The 18,455-nt window shown below is 51.2% G+C and overlaps 1 protein-coding gene and 1 long non-coding RNA gene across 6 annotated transcripts in view; one reads left to right on the forward strand and one right to left on the reverse strand.

Annotated features, from left to right (window-relative positions):
* Positions 1–18,455, forward strand: part of LOC118673457 — a 46,420-nt gene that overhangs the window by 15,895 nt on the left and 12,070 nt on the right. Inside the window, exon 2 of the long non-coding RNA XR_004973375.1 lies at positions 16,909–17,003. This is a non-coding gene — a long non-coding RNA (uncharacterized LOC118673457). The remainder of the gene's footprint in view (positions 1–16,908; positions 17,004–18,455) is intronic.
* NTNG1 (netrin G1) overlaps positions 1–18,455 on the reverse strand; it is a 222,192-nt gene that overhangs the window by 6,158 nt on the left and 197,579 nt on the right. The gene's annotated exons all lie outside the window — the stretch shown is intronic.

The following is an 18,455-nucleotide window of genomic DNA, read 5'->3' on the forward strand; positions in this document are numbered from 1 at the left end:
GGTTGCTGGTTCGATCCCCAGTGGAGGGCATGCGGGAGGTGGCCGATAGATAATTCTCTCTCATCATTGATGTTTCTGTCTTTCCCTCTACCCTCCTCTCTGAAATCAATAAAAATATGTTTTAAAAAAATGCAGCGAGGGATTGAAATGGACCGCAGAAGGCCTCCTGCTGCGCTTGACTGTGTCTGGGAATAAATTGACGGACCGGAAGGGGCTGAGAGGAAGGGCCCTGTGAGTTGGGGGAGGGGAATATGCAAATGAGCATGGCATGTTCTCGGTTGAATCTGACAGCAGGGGTTTTGGAATAATTAGGAGGAGGACTGGAGAAACTGGAGGCATGACCATCGAATGGAGGTCTTTGGTTGTCCATCAAGTAGTGCTTTTCCATGGAGGGTGACTGTGCCTCCCAAGGGGCACTGGGCAATGTCTGGAGACATCTGTTTGGTTGTCACGACTCCGGGAAGGGCATGCGAGTGGGTAGAGGCCAGAGAGGCTACTGAATATCTTGCAACGCCCAGGACCCCCCAGCAGAAAGGACCGCCCCTCTGTTAACATCAGAGATAAGATGAGGAAGGCCTGGCGCAGGCTGTCAGCCACAGCCATGAAGAAGGACCGCTGTCCTTGCGAAGAGCGGGGAGAGGAGAATGGGACACCTTGGCGACTCGAGATCAGAGACAGCGAGTTTTCGGGTGCAGAGCCATGGGGATTCGGGGTGACCGGAAGCACTAGATGTTGGAATGAAGGAGCTGGGTCATCTTCCTGGGGGTACAAACACAGGAAGACTGAGATCAAAGACAGACCCTTGAGTACCGCCCACAAGGAATTGAAGGGCACGTGGAACCAACACCACCCTCGTGGAATCTGTTCTACTTGGCGCTGGTAGGAAGGGGACCACCAGAGGGTGAGGGTAGCTCAGGAACTCTGCCGCCGGAAGCTGAGGGTTAGGGTAGCAGTAGGTCTAGAACCCAGGTCTCCAGGAAGGAGGAAGGCGGCTGCCCAGCGCTGTACTCCATGCTCCTCAAGACGATGGAAGTCAATCTGCAGATCCGCCGTCGATTCTCAGTGGTACTGGCTGCTGCGCTGCTTCCTGTCACCGGACTGTGACGCGGCGAGGTCTTTGCGAGTGGCAGTGTCACACCTTCTAGAGTCCCACCACCTCCTGGCCGCGCTCCCGATACAGATCAGCCCAGACACCAACTATGGCCCCGGGCAGCGAAGGTGCGGGTCGGGAATGGAGAATGCGCCGGTCCCGTTCCTCTATATGTAGAAGACACAGCGACTTAGCCACGGCACTGCCACACCGACCTTCACAGTCCCTCTCAACACAAGGTTCGGGCATCTACCACCAGCGGGTGGGACCGGCCCCGGATAAACACTCAATCCTGGCATCACCTCCATGTCATCTTGTGTGTAGATGCGGATGGAACATCTACTGGGAAGGATTTCTGTCCACCGTGCACCTAGCAGCAGCCCTCTGCACGGGTGCCTGTCTGTGTGCACCCGCCTCACGCTGAGCGCTCTGCACGCATTCTGTGACGTGTGGACATGAAGCATGTCCCGCTCCTCTCCTCACAGCCTGGAGGGTGCCATCTCAGTAAATGCAGAGGGTTCACTTTCAAAGCCCTCTGCAGCACTTAGCCTGGTCCCAGAGGCACACTGCCGTGTGCCGGGCACAATGAATCCTTGTATGATGATAAAATAGGAGTCCTCGACACGCAAAGCTAATAGTGCTTCGACCACAGCCTGACTATTCCAAAGGACCATTTTACCTGTGATAAAAAGAGCTCATTTATGGTGTGTCCAAGACCCCCCCTAGAAGCTGCACCCCTGATGGGAGGGGTGCTCTCAGATGGAGTGGCCGGGATGACCTTGGCCTCTGCTGGATGGTGGTAGTAATCCCGTGGGGCCCAAACTCCGATGAAGGCTGTGGTCCTGATGGAAGGGCTCGGTTGGCCACGTGCTGTGAGAGCTCTGATCACAGCAGCGGCCACCCAGCGCAGCAGCAGGTAAACCTCCCCCCACATCACCTCCCATGTGAGTCTCAGAAAATGCTCAGAACTTTCACAGTGAAAGGACAGGAGCAAGGATCATCTCTTCCTCCCTCTGTCACATCTTTTTTTAAAAAAATATATTTTTATTGATTTCAGAGAGGAAGGGAGAGGGAGAGAGAGAAACATCAATGACGAGAATCATGGATCAGCTGTCTCCTGCACGCCCCACACTGGGGATTGAGCTTGCAACCTGGGCATGTGCCCTTGACTGGGATCGAACCCGGGACGCAGGCCGATGCTCTATCCACGGAGGCAAACCGGCTAGGGCCACATCTTCTTGCTTTTCCTGTAGCTTGGACGATGAGAGTCACGGGCCTGTAGCTGCATTACTCAGTTCTTTAACTTGATTTGGGTGGGTTTCTTGATTGCCGTACCCATTTCCTCTTGCCTGACCTCAATCTATTGTCAAAATGTGAATGAGGAGACTTTGATTTGTTTTCCCTCCACCAGGCCTTTCTGGAAGGTATAGAAAAGCAGACCAAGGGAGGGGTCGCCTGTGCTCAGAGGGCACGGCAGGACTTTGTTATCGCTGCCTGTCTTCTTCTTTCCCTCTGTGACCTGCAGGGCCACTGATTCCCATTATGGCCGATGCTCCATTACATCGCCCCGAGCCCGCTTTCTGTTCCTTTTCCATGTGGGTCTTGTTCTAAGCCGTACATCTCGGCCGCCTTGCCAGGGAGCCGTCTGCTTGAGCAATGCTGGGCTGTATTTATAGACTTGAAAGTTTCTCTTTCCGGCTTTGTCTCCCGCGCTTCAAGGAACTGATGCGATGCGTTACCATGACAGCCTTCCTTGATGGTCGTATTAATACAGTGACCTCCACCTCCAGCACCTGAAACAGGCCCAGGATTGCCGCGGGAACCAGGTTCCAAATTGTTCCCGTCCTTTTCAAAGACGCGGCAGAGAATGAATAACCCCCGCCACGCAGGCTAATAACAAAGGCGCCAGCGCAGCGCTGGGTCCTGATTGAGGCGTTTGAGGGAGTGCGGCCGCGAGATAAAGAGCTGGGCCGATGACCCACTTATTCAGCCGTGGCGGCTGTTTTACTAAGTTGAGAGATGGGAGATAGAACACTGAGCCCACAGGTGAGCTCCTGGGGACTGGAAGAAACTTCACAGAGCCTCGTCTAATGGCCTTGTGGGGGGGATTTTAGGTACACGACGTGCATGTCCCTGTCTTTTCTCACCAATGTCGGGCCATGCCTGGTGGTGATATGGTGGGAGCGGTGGAAAAACAGCCGAGCCCGGCCGGCGTGGCTCCGTGGTTGAGCATTGACCTATGAGCCAGGAGGTCCCGCTTCAATTCCCCGGCAGGCTGATCCCTCCCTGGCTGGAGGAGGTCAAGGGACTTGGTTATTCTGATTTCGATCTTTTTAAATGACACCCTGTCCAAACCACCTAGAACAAATGTCCAGTCCTCCGATGCTTCCAACAGGTCCATAAAAGGAACTGTTACTCGAGAAAATGCAAGTGTCTTTCACTGAGATGCTAAGTCATTTGGGTAAGAAATGAATCATGTGGCCACCTTTTGCCATATTTCAGTATTTGTGTTATTAACTAACATATTCCAGTCCAAGGACCCATTATCCTAAATGCCTACAAACATGATCTCAGGAAAAGCATGATCCCTCAGCACTCCAGGGCCCCGGTCACGGGACTCCCTGCCTCGCAAAGACGCAGAGCCTCAGGCGGCCCTGGGGCCAGCACAGCCTCTGAGCTGTGGGGCCTGCCGGCGCTGTTCACTGGTGCGAAGTGAGGGAAGCTTTTACCTGCGAACATCCAGCCACAGCAGCGACCGTGATCGGTCTCCCGCCGCCTTCCCAGCCGAGGGGCCCACAGTCAGATTTCCCTTAAAGAAAACATGTCACCTGCCACTTGAGTTTGTGGGCGACTCATACCGGCCCGCGTGGACACATCGGCACCACCCGTGACTGCTCATTGTGGTTCTGTCCTGAGTATTCCCGATGTCCCCGGCACTGAACAGATGCCCCATCAACACGAAGCAAGTACATACAGGTTGTCTTTTGTTCTCCGTTGCTTTCTGGGGGGAGGATAGGTATCTCTTGTGAGTAGACAGATGATGGATGGACAGACAGACATGGCACAGATGGGTAGGAAGCGCGTAGGTTGGAGCAGGAAGTGGAAGTGCCTGAGGAAGAAGGAGAGAACTGGACCATGAATTCACATGTGTGGGTTTGATTTATTGTTGTGTTGGGTTTTCTTCGTCGTTGTTTTTTTGAGACAGAATGTTTTTGAGGACTTTGTAAAGCTAAAATGTTAATTTGAGGTTCCTGCTTGCTGAGTTCTAACCCAATGTCTCCTTAGAGACTTCATCTTTCCTCTATGGACTTGGCAGGAGCATCCTAAACATGGACGAAGCCCTCTTAGGATTTTTAAATGGCAGGGACACTTAAGTATGAAGAATAGCTACTAAAATCTCACAACAGTCACTTTTCTCAATGGTTCTGTCCCCCTCCTCCCCCCTCCCCCCCTCTGGGATTGCTGTAATTCACTCTTGTCTGCTGTGGTCTTGCGGTCCCCATAACCACCTCCTGACAAGGCCAAGCCAAGTCTTGGGAGGCAATTTTATGTCAGAATGAAACAAAACCGTTTCCGTGGCAATGCCAATGCCAAGGCAAAACGCCTTGGTGTCGCTACATTCAAGGTGAGGACCACAGCATTACGGAGTCACAAGCATGTGCAACACGATGACAGGAGGCCTGTAGGGAGGCTGAGCTCCGAGGGCAAATGACTGCTAATTTTCAAAAACGCCATTGGCTACCGGGGGCCAGATGTGTAAGGGATCTAAAGTATATTGGCAAAGTTCGGGAAGGACAGAGGGGTCACAATGATAGACAGGTCATCGGCGTACCTTCTCAATCAAGTCAGCGATGACCATTGCAACTCACACTGTCCTTTCCCATCGATAAATTCCCGAGCCGCTCAAAATACGGAGGGCGAAGTGCGGTGTCTCCTTGCTTTTCATTGTGGAGTTGACCAGATGTCTGGGGTCTGGTGCAGGCAGCTCTCACCTGTTCACTCAGGCACATTCCTTTGTGCTGCTGCTGTTGTTGGTTATCACTCTTCCTGCTTGTCACAGCTACCCACGGTGTTTACATGCATGAGTGTAGCAGCGAGCTAGCCTATGGCTGCCTGGCTTTAACTAGACAGCCGGCCGCTGCCTCACAGGTCACAGAGAGACAGGATTCGCGGGTAGGGGTGGAAGGTGATACCCTGCTGATGCTGAGTGAGGGGAGGAGACACCCAGTTCAAAGGCTGTTAAGTTGAAGGTTAGGCTCTTTACTTCAAACTCGAATAGCGAAGCTTTCACCCTGTTGGAACTAATTGCCTTCCTGTTTCCAATATAGTGATGAGAGGCCTTTTTTTTTTAGTCTGGGAAGAAGGTATATAATTTCAAAATAATCCCAAGTCTCCCAGAATCCATCAAAATGAAAATGTGTCTGAAATGAATACATTGCACTTGGTAATCTTCAGGGTTACTAAAGGTTACTAGTGTTAAGAATGGTTAAGAACTATAATTTAATACAGTGGTCGCCAACCTTTCGGGCCTCACGGACCACCAGTGGTGGAAGTGACTCCTAAGGACATCGTCGGGGTCCTTCCATCGGCCAGGGAGCAAACCGTTTGAAAAATCTGGCCAAACACAAGTACATTTCAATTCTTGACAATGTTCCCATGAGATCGGTGATCCAGTCCCTAGTACCGCCTTCCTCTCGCGCACATGCTTGCGCCACGCTGCTTGCTCTGAACTGGCCCGGCTCTCTCCTGCCCTTGACTTGGCTGGAGGTGTTTTCTCTGGAATACTCATCCTCCAGAACTTCCCCTGGTGGGGTGGCTCCGCCCACAGTGGCTGACTGCCATTGGGGTGACCCCGCCCACAGTGGCTGACTGCCATTGGGGTGACCCCACCCACAGTGGCTGACTGCCATTGGGGTGACCCCGCCCACAGTGGCTGACTGCCATTGGGGTGACCCCGCCCATGGTGGCTGACTGCCATTGGGGTGGCTCTGCCCACAGTGGCTGACTGCCATTGGGGTGACCCCGCCCATGGTGGCTGACTGCCATTGGGGTGGCTCCGCCCACGACAGGCAAGTTCCTTTGTCTCCCATTGCCCTCTGACCAGCGTGTGAGCCGGAGAGCAGGTCTCCGTGAGTCTTCTTGGCACCACGTGCTCGGTTCTGGTTCTCAGTACCCAGAACGGCGCCTGGCCCCGACTTCACGCGCAGCACCTGTTTCTTGAATAAATGAAGCACCCTTCCTTATGGGCCCGACAGTGGGCGGGGGTACTAGGTTTTGTGGCCACCCTCCTGACTGGGATGGGTTTTCATTGTCCTTCTATCCCAGGATTAGATAAACTCTCCTGACCTTTGGGGCTTTAAGACGCAATGGTGCCGGGCTGTTGTGGCTCAGTGGTTGAGAGTTGACCTATGAACCAGGAGGTCACGGTTAGATTCCCAATTAGGGCACATGCCCAGGTTTGGGGCTTGATCCCCTGGGGGTAAGGAGTGGGTGTGTGCAGGAGGCAGCTGATCAACAATCCTTTCTCATCATTGATGTTTCTCTCCTCTCTCTCTCTCCCTCCCTCCCTCCCTCTCTCTCCCCTCCCCCCCCTTCATCTCTGAAATCAATTAAAAAAATACATATGTAAAGACGGGATGGTGACTATAGGACACAGTTAGTGGCTGGGCATTGGGCGGCATGACCTCCAGAGCTAAACGTCTCGGGAGGGAGACATGTCTGCAGGGTTGGTCAGTGCAGCTTTGCCCGGGGAATACCAGGCACTTGGCAACCAGCAGAAAGTCTCTCTCGGAGACCAGCCCGCTCCTCGGACGGAGGGACAGTTGCCAGCAGCGGTTCCACCGCTGGGCCGCCTCCTAATGTCCAGTTGGCAGAAAAGGGGAAGCAGAAGGATGAGCCACTGTCCCCCAAAGAGCCCGTCAGATGCTGACAGCCATTTTCCCACGGAACTCCCCCCGCCCCCGGCCCTGCAAACGCTGGGAATAGAAATATTCCTGAGTCCGTATGAGACCGCGGCCATAGAGGGAAACATTTCCTTTTTTCTTTCTCTTTTTTATGAATCCTCAGCCGAGGATAATATCCCATTGACTTCTAGGGAGAGTGGAAGAGAGAGGGAGAGACAGATCTTAAACCTTGGACGACTCTATTCCCGCGTCCTCGGGGAAACCCAGGTGCTGTGATGTGGGGTTTTGTTTTCCTCCCACCGAGGCCTCCGGCTCCGGGTTATGCCATTCATTCTGCCTCAAAATAGAACGCGTACTTTCCACCCTCTGCATGCACTGCGGCTAGAGCGGCTTGGAAAGTCCCCCCCCCCCCCCCGCCCCCCGTGAACATAGATGTCGGCCTGACGGGGGGTGGAGGGGTGGGGGGTGAGAGAAACACATCATGGTTGCCTCCCGAATGTGCCCCGACCAGAGCCAGGGCTGGGGAGGAGCCTGCAACCAAGGTACCTGCCCTTGACCGGAATTGAACCTGGGACCCTTCGGTCCATAGGCTGACGCTCTATCCACTGAGCCAAACGTTGGGTTTCTTTGTGAGATTTAATGGCCACAGTTATTCCGATGGTAAAATCTGGCTGCCTGACCAGATGCTGTCAGCTCAGGCTTTTGGGGGTGTGAAGGGGCAGGGGAGCCCGTCACCCAGAGGGGCCGCTGAGGCCAGAGGGCGCGCTCAGGGGGACCCTCAGCTGTCACAGTGCAGAGGCCGCCCCGTGGCGGCATTAGGGCATCAGCCAGCGTGAGGAGGCGCAGGGAGCGGCCTTGCCCGGTGCTGACATGGTCTCCGCTTACAGCTGCGCTTTGAGGCTTTCTCTCCCAACAAATGGAGTTGTTTCCTCATCTCGATGTTCTCAAGGACAGAAAAGAGCAAAGAATACCATTAGGGGGGGTCCCACCAAGACTGTACTTGAACTGTCTGTTGCTCTGCGTTCCCTCCGGGGGCCTCTGACCAGCTGGGGAGCGGGGGACGGGGGGTGGGGGGAGGCTGGTGTGTGATTGAAAATCGCCCCCTGGTGAGCCCACCAGCCAGGCCTTCACTCAGGGCGCACCCGCTGGGCTGCGTGTGAAATGCTTTTCTCAGCCTCCACTGCAGGGCCGGGCGCGGCTCCTCTGTGCCGGGTTCTGGGTTCAAGGGCTCCATTCGGATGATGCTCTAACCGACTCCCTGTGGCTTCCTGCCGGCCTCGCTGCCCAATGGATTCCGGGTCAGGAGAAAGGAGGGAAGGAGGGGGGGCGGGGGCTCAGGCCTCTCCCCGCCTGTAAGGAGCCCTCACTCTTTATTGCGAATAATCCCAAAGGACCCGCCTGAATAGGAATAACCTCACCTTGGAAATGCAGGGTTTTTCCCTGTGACTTCTTTTCTATGCCTGCCTTGCTCTGCCCAGGCGCACCCCCCCCCGCCCCCCCCCCCCCCCCCCCCGTCAGGCCGACATCTATGTTCACGGGGGGCGGGGGGAGGGGTACTTTCCAAGCCGCTCTAGCCGCAGTGCATGCAGAGGGTGGAAAGTACGCGTTCTATTTTGAGGCAGAATGAATGGCATAACCCGGAGCCGGAGGCCTCGGTGGGAGGAAAACAAAACCCCACATCACAGCACCTGGGTTTCCCCGAGGACGCGGGAATAGAGTCGTCCGAGGTTTAAGATCAGGCCGCGTGAATTCAGTTCCCCTCTCTCTCCTCTTGAACATGTTCGTAAGTCTTTGCAAAGTTGCCAAAGGAAAAAAAGCAATGAACCGCTCTCATTTCTTTTTCTCTTTGATACATTCCAGGTAATCATAAACAGTGTGCACCAAAGCTATATAAAAATCCAATACCCACTTTTTTTTTTTTTTGCAGAGGGAAAAGAGATGGATAAGAGTAAATAGAACACATCCTATGCATGGAAAGTGACTTTAAAACAGCAATCCCTCCAACTCCCTAACTCTTTGGATGATGCCTTCTGAGATTTAGGGCGCAGAACAAATGTAGGCAGACGCTGCATGATGTTCTTCATGAGGGAACAGCACGGGCAGCTTGAAAAGGAAGGTCTGGCCCACAATCAGGGTTCCACGGGGTGGGGGGCGGGGGAGAACTATAGGAATTGGAAGCGTTGGGCCACCCGTTGTCGGCTGCAACACTGTCCCGCACGGCCCCTGGGTGGACGCTGGTAACTGCAGTGACGGGAACGGTAAGACATTCATTCCACACTTCCGCTTGTTTCTTCGGGTGATTCAACTTCTAAAAGGCCACCGGGCTGTTCTCTTCAGTAACTGTTCCGTGGAGACGGTTAACATGTGAATTAACTGAGTTCGCGGGCCTTCCGACGGAAGCTGGGAGCACGGTGCTCATTTCGGCCCGAGTAGCAGATAACTATTTTTTAAAGCCAGATGGTGGGGGGTGAAGGTGGTGACCTCCGTAATGGCCAATGTAACGACCTACTTTTTTGTCCCTGAAATGGAAGCTTCATTGGAAAGAATTTGGTCTCTTGGTTTATTTATGGCAAAAAGCGATTTCACCTTTTGAACTTACGGCCCGCTGGCCGCACAGGGTGGCTGGAGGGCTGCTGCGATGGCCTGGCGGCTCCAGAGAGGCCAGCAGGGCATTTCAAAGGATGCAGGCTGCTTCCTGGGGCAGGTCCTGCTTTTAGAGGACTGGCCCTGGACGGGGACAGCAGTGGAACTGTGTCACCCCGTTAATCTGACAGATGGGAAGTGAAGGGATTTTAAGCCACCTTTCTGTTGTGTGTGTTTTTTATTGACGTTAGCCGTGTGGTGGAGAACATGCCGGAACTTTCAGGTGAGAGCACGTCGGAACGGAATGTGTCCGCACCTGGACTGTCAGAGCACACGAGGTTCATTTTTAATGGGAAACGGAGTCTTTTCCTCGAGTATTATGGATAAAAAAGACCATCGCAAGGATGGGTTAATTTTCTAATATCTCTAAGGAGTCTGGGATATAGAAATAAAAAAGCGTCCTTACACTACTCATAACACGAAATGCCCAGAAATGAATGTTCTGTTTCTTAGATATTCCGGCAAAGTATTAGCGTCATCATTTTCTGATACTTTAGGAGGGAGACAGCCTCGTACTACGAACTCATAAGTCTAATGATATAAATAATGTATGTCTGACTCAAACGGTAATATTTATAAAAGGATGTTGCAATTATCCTGCAACAAAAGAAGTCTTAATAAAAAATAAGTTATTGTTAGATAAGCCACCAAACAAAAGGTCTGTTTGCTTCTTCGAACGTATTTCCTTCAAATAGTACAACTTAGATGTGCCCGTTGTTAGAGTCACGCGGAACCCGAAGAAAGCCGCTCCTTAGCTGTGTGGGTGGAGCTGGCGCAGGGCGTCTGCAGGAGCGTGTTCCTTCACCTGTACCTGAGTTCACGATGCTCAGACGCGTGATTCCCTGGACGTGAGGCCTCATGCTTCAGGGCGGCGTCTCTGAGAACTAATAGCACAAATGCCATCCGACAGGGGGTTGAAGTTATGCATCATGTTATGTGAGCAATTGTATTGCAACATGTAGCCAGACTGAGGTATGGGCGGACCGATATGAAACCACATGGGACCTCGAACCCTGGGCTACAGGGCTTCTTGGTTGGTGCGAGACACAGGATTTGGGGCTGGCGTTGCATGCCCTGCCTCCTTAGAATGGCAGTCCGTTCTGCTAACACCCCGTTCTGCCTGCTAATACCCCGTTTTCCCTGCTGACACCCCGTTCTGCGTGCTAACTCCCCGTTCTGCCTGCTAATACCCCGTTCTCCCTGCTAACACCCCGTTCTCCCTGCTGACACCCCGTTCTGCCTGCTGACACCCTGTTCTGCCTGCTGACACCCCGTTCTGCCTGCTGACACCCCGTTCTGCCTGCTGACACCCCGTTCTGCCTGCTGACACCCCGTTCTGCCTTGCTAATACCCTGTTCTGCCTGCTAACACCCCGTTCTGCCTGCTATCACCCCGGGCCGGCTTGCACGTGAAACAAGCAGTGAGGAACGAGGGCTCCGGTTATCAGCGGGAGAGGGGACAGGGAGGGGGGTCACTGGCCTCTGCCGGTCAATGCTCGTCTCCGCCCGGAGGCTCTTTCTCTGGCGTGTGGCCTGTGTCCGTGAACACCCCGAGGAATGAGCGCTGAGCTCGCTTCCTCTCACCGAGGGCAAGCGGACCCTGTCTCTGGGCTCGGCTCCAACACTAGCCACGCAGGCCCCTCCTACCCTCCGGGCTCAGCGGAGGATTGAGCTAAAGCGGGTCCAGTTTGGAGCCACGGCCGTGAGTGTGTGGCCTGTGGGACTAAGAGGCAGATCTGTGTCTTGGTTTCATAACAGCTCTGTCGCCTACTGGCTGTTTGCTTCGAACCCATTACACTCTCTGAGCCCCAGGTCCCGTCTCTCTAAAATGGGTAGAGCCCGGCTGGTGTGGCTCAGTGGTTGAGCATCAACCTATGAACCAGGAGGTCACGGTTTGATTCCCGGTCAGGGCACATGCCCAGGTTGCGGGCTCGATCCCCAATGTGGGGCGTGCAGGAGGCAGCCGATCAATGATTCTCTCATCATTGATGTTTCTCTCTCTCTCCCTCCTTCTCCCTTCCTCTCTGAAATCAGTAAAGATATATTTAAGAATAAATACATAAATGGGTATAGTAGTGCTATTTGCAGGGTTACTGCGAAGAATCAACGTAATAGTATGTGTGAAATCCCCAAGCATGCTAGGGTGCCTGGCAAGTTTATTACTAAACTACGTTCGAATGCAATTGAATTTATGAAGTCTTGACAGGATGGGCGTCTATATTTGTAAGACACCGGCCTGTTTCCCTCGATGGTATTCATCTTTCCTGCTTATGAAAGTCACGGCCATTTCTGAAGAAAGACACATTCAGCAGGAAAAGCTTAAGTCCATTGGAGGGAAGGAACTGGGCCGGGCCTGCACTGCAGGGACCCCTGGGGGTTTAGCCATGATCGCTGCTGCGTTTGCAAAAGCACTTGCCAGCGAGGGCTGCTGGCTTTTGTGCTGGAAACCAGGTACCTGCTGAGGCCAAGAAAAGATCCCCAGGAAACGCCTGTCTTCTTTGCAAAGAGACATGTTTTCCGTGTCTTTTTGGACTCTCAGTACATGGCCGATGCCTTTGTCACCCGCGCTATAAAGAAACATTATTTTCTGTGTTCCTGTTGCATTTGGAGCCAGGGACCGGCGATGCTTCGCCTTCTTAGAGGGAAATGAAAGACTGCCTTTAATTTAGAGAGAAATAAAAGACCGCCTCTCCCTTCAGGTGTGCTGACGGACTTGGAAGTTGACCCTGCTGTTTCACCCAACAATACAGTTACTTCTAATTTGATTTGGACACAAGAAAAATCTCCCTTCTGCTGTACCATTGGCGAATGCTGACCCCCGTCTGGGGGCACTGAACTAATGTCAGGGAGACCAGCGCCGTGAAAGGGAGCTCCATCCTCTCACTCAGAGAAGCCGAGGGCAGCGGGCAGGGAGCCTGAGCCGGGCGGGGGGACTGGAGCTGGCCTTCGTCACCTCCCAAGGACCGGGAGCAGGCCTGAAGGCCCCCACTGAGTTTCAGAGCATCAGGCAATCCATATGAAGGTCTTCGTCCACCCCTCCTCCCCCCCGCCCCCCGAATCTCCCCTTTCCCCTGCTGGCTTCCGGGCACCCATGATGAACTGTCTTGTCCAAGATTGCTGGAACCCCAACGTTCATGGTTGGGACCCCCATCCACGGGCTGAAAGGCTCATGGACACTCGCAGGCCCCCCTGAGCTCCTCTTCATCCAGACTCGATGATGCCTTCGAGGCTTTGCTCCTAGTGGAGCAGCCCCGGTGACGGTGACATTCATGGCGCTCGCTGTGTCCCCTGCAGTGCTTTAGACGTATGTCCCTCTGTCCCCCAACAGCTCCGCCAGATGCAAGCGCTCTGAGTGGGTGCAGAGAAGGGACAGCTTAGGATGGGGAGGTTCTAGAACTTGCTCAACGGGACACAGAGTCAGAGGCAAAGCCAGGATCACAACCCTTTGCTGTACGAGAGAGAATGACAGCAAGGCAGACCAGGAAGGTTCCGGGTTCCTTTCACCACCAGGGCTTGTGGGAGAGCCTAGGGCCTCCGGACAGGAAACTCCCATTTCCGTCTGAATTTACGTGCTTTAACCCAATCTCCTCGAGTTGGGTACCGTCCGGAAGGCTCAGGCTTTGAACCGGCTCTATATCTTCCATAGCAGCTCTCACGGTGGATGGGTCCCAGCCAATGGCTGATAAGTACTTGGTTACTTATGTTTTCTTTTTTGAAAAAATATATTTTTGTTGATTTCAGAGAGGAATGGAGAAAGAGATAGATAGAAACATCAATGATGAGTCATTGATTGGCTGTCTCCTGCACACCCCCCCACTGGGGATCGAGCTCCCCAACCTGGGCCTGTGCCCTGACCGGGAATCGAACTGTGGCCTCCTGGTTCATAGGTCGATGCTCAACCACTGAGCCACGCCAGCCAGGTGGTTATTTATTAATAAGTCCCTCAACCCAGGGTCTCTCGTTCCGCCCTGCTCCTTCTTACCCCGTTTCTCCTTCAATGATTCCTTACTCGATGTGCAGTTAGAATGATATTCATATTAGGACAGAAGATAATATGCCAGGATCGTGTGCAGAGAGAAGGCGCTTGTCAAATGCACAGACTAACGCGAGGCTGGCTGCCCGTGACAATGAACCCCACGCCAGCCGGCGGCTGGTGGCCGTCACACTTCCCTCACACTCTCCTCGCTCCTTACAGGGTCTGGCTCCTTCGCATTGTCACATTTCGAGGTGACACGGCTGGGGCTGCAGGCGTAGGAACGCCTCTGGTGCTCGGTGCCCACCGTAAACCTCGGTGTTCACCGTAAACCTCAGCCTCACTTCTCCCAGGGCAGCATGACTGGGGTCCACCTGGTACCCCTCCTCCTCCGTCGCATCCTCTGCAGGAAAAACGACCCCATTCCACGCAACTCGAGAGTCTCCCTCCATGGGAGTCTCTTTTTGGTGTAAGAGGAGGAGTCTGGACTGTGCTGAAAAGCAGCACCTAGCATGAACTTGCTAAGAATAGCCCAATAACCCCGCGGAAAGGCTTCCGAGTTACACAAAAAGAAAAAGAAAAAGCAAAAGAAAAAGAGGCAGCTGCAGGCGGGTCTGACATCCCAATCCCCAGGGTGTCCACAGTCGCCACCACTAGGTCCCAGGAGGCCGCGATGGATGGGAGCTGTCCAGGTCACTCCCGGGGAACTGCTTTACGTCCACATGCAGAACCTGGTCTAGCTGTTGGTTTGTTAAGGGGTCACCATAACTCAAGACCCGGCTAGCAGGCAGGGGTTTGAGTATTACGGGGTAATTTCCAAGATTTAAGATGGCCCTAAAATTGATGAAGAAGTGCTGCTAAGGTTAGGGAGAATTTAATGGGTAGAAGCTCAGTGTAACAGCTTTATATTCCTGTTTGGAAGCTGGGAAACTCGAAGGCGCTGATTTTAGAGACAAAACCTTAAATTTTGCAGTTACAGATCGCAATTACAACGTGAAATAACCAGAAACTGTGATGCAGCAAGTACCAGAGCCCATTCATTTTTAAGTCATTCTTTCAGGAAGCAGCTCTGACTTGCACTTATCCTGTCCTGTGTGTGTAACTGGATCACTTTCTTAAGTTCGTTGATACAGTCTCCACCATTTTCAATGAAACTTTGAGGGCAGGGATCATCACTTATGGTTTTATCTCACTTCATGCTCTGTGTGATAGAAACTGGGCTGAGTAACATATTATTTAATTCTCGCAGATTAAATGAGGTGGGTCCAATTCTTATTTTCACTTTACCTGAGCAAATTAAGGCTACGTAAGGGGAACCACGGTACAGGACTGTATTTGTTGCACACTATTTGGTTGAGTCTATAAGGATTAAGGTACATGACATAGGTTGCAAATATTATATTTTGCTCCATTATCTTGAATTTTCTGTCATTGTCCATAATGTTCTTACTTTTTATCCCAAGATTCCAAAATGAACAGGTGTTCATGTTTTTTAATAACCCCATTTATTTCTAAAAATATAATTGAATATAAACAGTTTTTTTGGAGCGAGAGGAGGATAAAGCTATGAACAGGAATAAAGCGGCCATATTTGTATCTTTATACATTTGCCTTCCCTCTCTCTTAGAAAATGTCTTATCAAGACAAGTGTGCAATGAGGAAGTGGATTTTAAAATATGGTAATTGGGCACCTGGTAAAATATATTTCGCAGCAATGCTAATCATGTGTTTCAAGATAAAAGGAAATTAAGGAGGCTTAAGTTTTCAGTTCTCTTCAGAAAAATCAATTACAAAGCAGTTACGCTGCTGACACTAAACAACAAATCCTAGGACTTAGTTAATAAAAAAGCTTCCACTTTTTGAAGGTTTGTTTTTCCATCCAACAGAAGAGACGGGCAGCATTGATTTTTTTGAGGAAGAAAAGGGCTGTTTACATCGGGTAGCTTGAAATCCAGACGGATTCTTGATCTTAGCCTGTTTGGCTCAGAAATGGCTCCCCATCCAGGGAATACATCTTCATAACGCTGTCCCTGGCCTGCAGTGCTCCAGGCCTTGGCTGGGTGCTCCCCCCACCCCCCACCCCCACCTCTGACTCAAACTAGGGGAGCCACGCTGGAGCTCGGCTGGCATCTCACTTGGGGTTCAGAATATCAGGACTCACATTCACAGTTGGATGAAAACTCTCTGATGATGTACAATGTGGTCCTCAATTTTGGTTGCGTATCATCATTGCCTGGGAGTTTTTGTTGTTGTTAATCCTCACCTGAGGATATTTTTAAAAAATATGTTTTTATTGATTTTAGAGAGAGAGGAAGGGAGAGGGATAGAGAGAGGGAAACATTGATGAGAAACATCCATTGGCTGCCTCCTTCACACCCCACACTGGGGATCGAGCCCGAGACCCCAGGCATGTGCCCTGACCAGGAATCAAACTGTGACCTCCTGGTTCATGGGTCGATGCTCAACCACTGAGCCACACCAGCCAGGCCTGAGGATATTTTTTCCATTGAATTTTAGAGATAGTGGAAGGGAGGGAGAGAAAGAGAGAGAGAGAAACATTGATGTGAGACAGACTCATGGATTGCTTGCCTCCTACACATGCCCTGACCAGGGCCAGGGATTAAATCTGTAAGTCAGGTACACGCCCTTGACCAGGAATCGAACCCGAGACCCTTTGGTCCTCGGGCTGACACTCTAACCTCTGAGGAACACCGGTTGGGCTCCTGGGGAGGTTTATACGATGCAGATGCTGGGCCCGCCCTCAGAGAACTGACAGGAGTGAGCTGGAGCAGGCACACCGATAACTATTCCATTTCACTCTCAGCTAACCTTTCCCTGAGATGCCCAGTCTCATCATTGCTGCCTTTGGATGATCAGAAACTGCTGTCATCCTCTCTCCCTTTTGTCCCCATGACACCAACGACACGAAGGTGAAAGCCACCGCGGAAGAAGTCTCCCGACAAGCGCAGTGCCTGCTGCGCATCGCCTTTCAAACGAGCGATTAATAATTCATAACAATTAACTGAGTTATGAGTTCCTCTCTCAATACGTTCGCAAACATGAATAGATTAAATGGTAATTGCCATCAAAGTTTATGTTCCATTTCATGTCCCCAATAAAAGTTTATCTTGTGGAACTCACTTTGTATTTCCTTTTGATATATTCATAACCGAGTGCAATGTTCTATATTAAAATATTTATTATTAACCTATCAAATATTAACCACTTTTAAATTATAGGGATGAAAGAAAACAAATAGGCAACTTGTTTAAGTTTGCACGATTCTCCTTCTTTTAATAGGATGTGGATTGGTAGACCATGTGCCAGCAAAAAACGGAAAATGGACGGTGTGGGAAGCGATATGAGATCCTGCCCCTTCCAGAAATTTTTACGAGGTACGTGTATGCTCTGGGCCTCCCACCACCGTTATTTTAACACGAAGTGATAAAGACAAACGCAACCCGTGAGCTTTCCATCAGCCCATCCCAGGAATCACCTGGGGGTCTTGTTAACACGCAGATCAGGCTGGGCTGGGGCAGGGGTTCGGCATTGCAACCCATGTCCAGGTGGTGCTGATGGCCTGAGCCCACGGGGAAGCTGCACTAGAGGAGGGTGTGCAGGTTACTTAGCCGCTCTCAGCCTTGGCTCCTTGACCTGTAAAGTGGGGATAACTGCTGAAAGGTTTGATGCAGGTTCAACAAGGCCATGTGGATGGCGAGCCGCAATTCCTGGCGCGCAGTAGGACTTCGGTATTTTTCAAACAAGTGATAGTGTGAATCCTAAATGAGCAAATGGGTGAATGAATGACTGCATGTGCAAATGAATGAATCAGGCAACTCTATAGCCAGCCTCATTTGCTAGGGAGATTGAATTCAAAAGATTCAGTAAGACGCTTTTAAGAAGCCCTTCGAACACCTGATTAAATTGAATTTAGGACCAAAGATGAAATGAAGGGCATACATCTCCTACTGAGTATGGTGTGATCTGACCTCAGTTGTTGTAAATGGAGGAACTCAATGGACATGATTGATCGATTCAGTCATGTTTGATTAGATGCACCTGCCAATAGGTGACTCACAAACTCCCCCCTCCTACGACTCTGGACAGTCTTCATAACTTCAGAAATTTCCAGACCTGATAAAACCAGATAGAAGTTATATGTCACCTCTATAGGCGGTTTAGCATCCTGGGTGCAAAATCAGCAACTTTATTTCTTCTTTTAATTAGAAAGAAAGGGAGTGCAATATCTCAGGAGAAACCTTATAATACATCCAAATACCTTCTAAGTGGAAACTAGTGAAGATGAGTCAGCAGGGTCGTTGAAAATGCTGTGATTGCCATTCATCCCCAAGAAATTGCCAAATTATCCTGGTAACAGGCCCACCTGTAAACTCCCAGACTTTGTCTTTTTGCACTTAAAATCTGTGTGGACAGTGCAGTTGTCCATAGTATAGATTTTCATGATAAAGAATACAGATTAACAAGACTGAGTCCATAGCGTCAATAATACTAATTAAAAAAGGTCTTGCTGTGATTCCTAAAAATAATTACATCAATATTTCATCATTTGGTAGTGTTTTGTCTCTGAGACATATGCCCGTTTCCCTAAAGGCGCTGTAGCTCAGAAGAAATAACTACACCACATGATATTAATCCTACGATGGGAAGGAATATCGTTAAAAATGCATCTTAGCAATGATTTCTGTTCTAAAAGATCCAGCCATGTCTGGATGAACTCAACTGATAGCTACAGTGATGAGTTGGGATTGAGGTTGGACGCAGAGCAGATGAACTGCGTGAATTTCTGTGTATGTGCCTGTTTCAGATGAAATCCAATTTTAATGAAT

The sequence above is a fragment of the Myotis myotis genome, unplaced genomic scaffold (genome assembly GCF_014108235.1).
Source record: "Myotis myotis isolate mMyoMyo1 unplaced genomic scaffold, mMyoMyo1.p scaffold_m19_p_18, whole genome shotgun sequence".
NCBI classification, from domain to species: Eukaryota; Metazoa; Chordata; class Mammalia; order Chiroptera; family Vespertilionidae; genus Myotis; species Myotis myotis.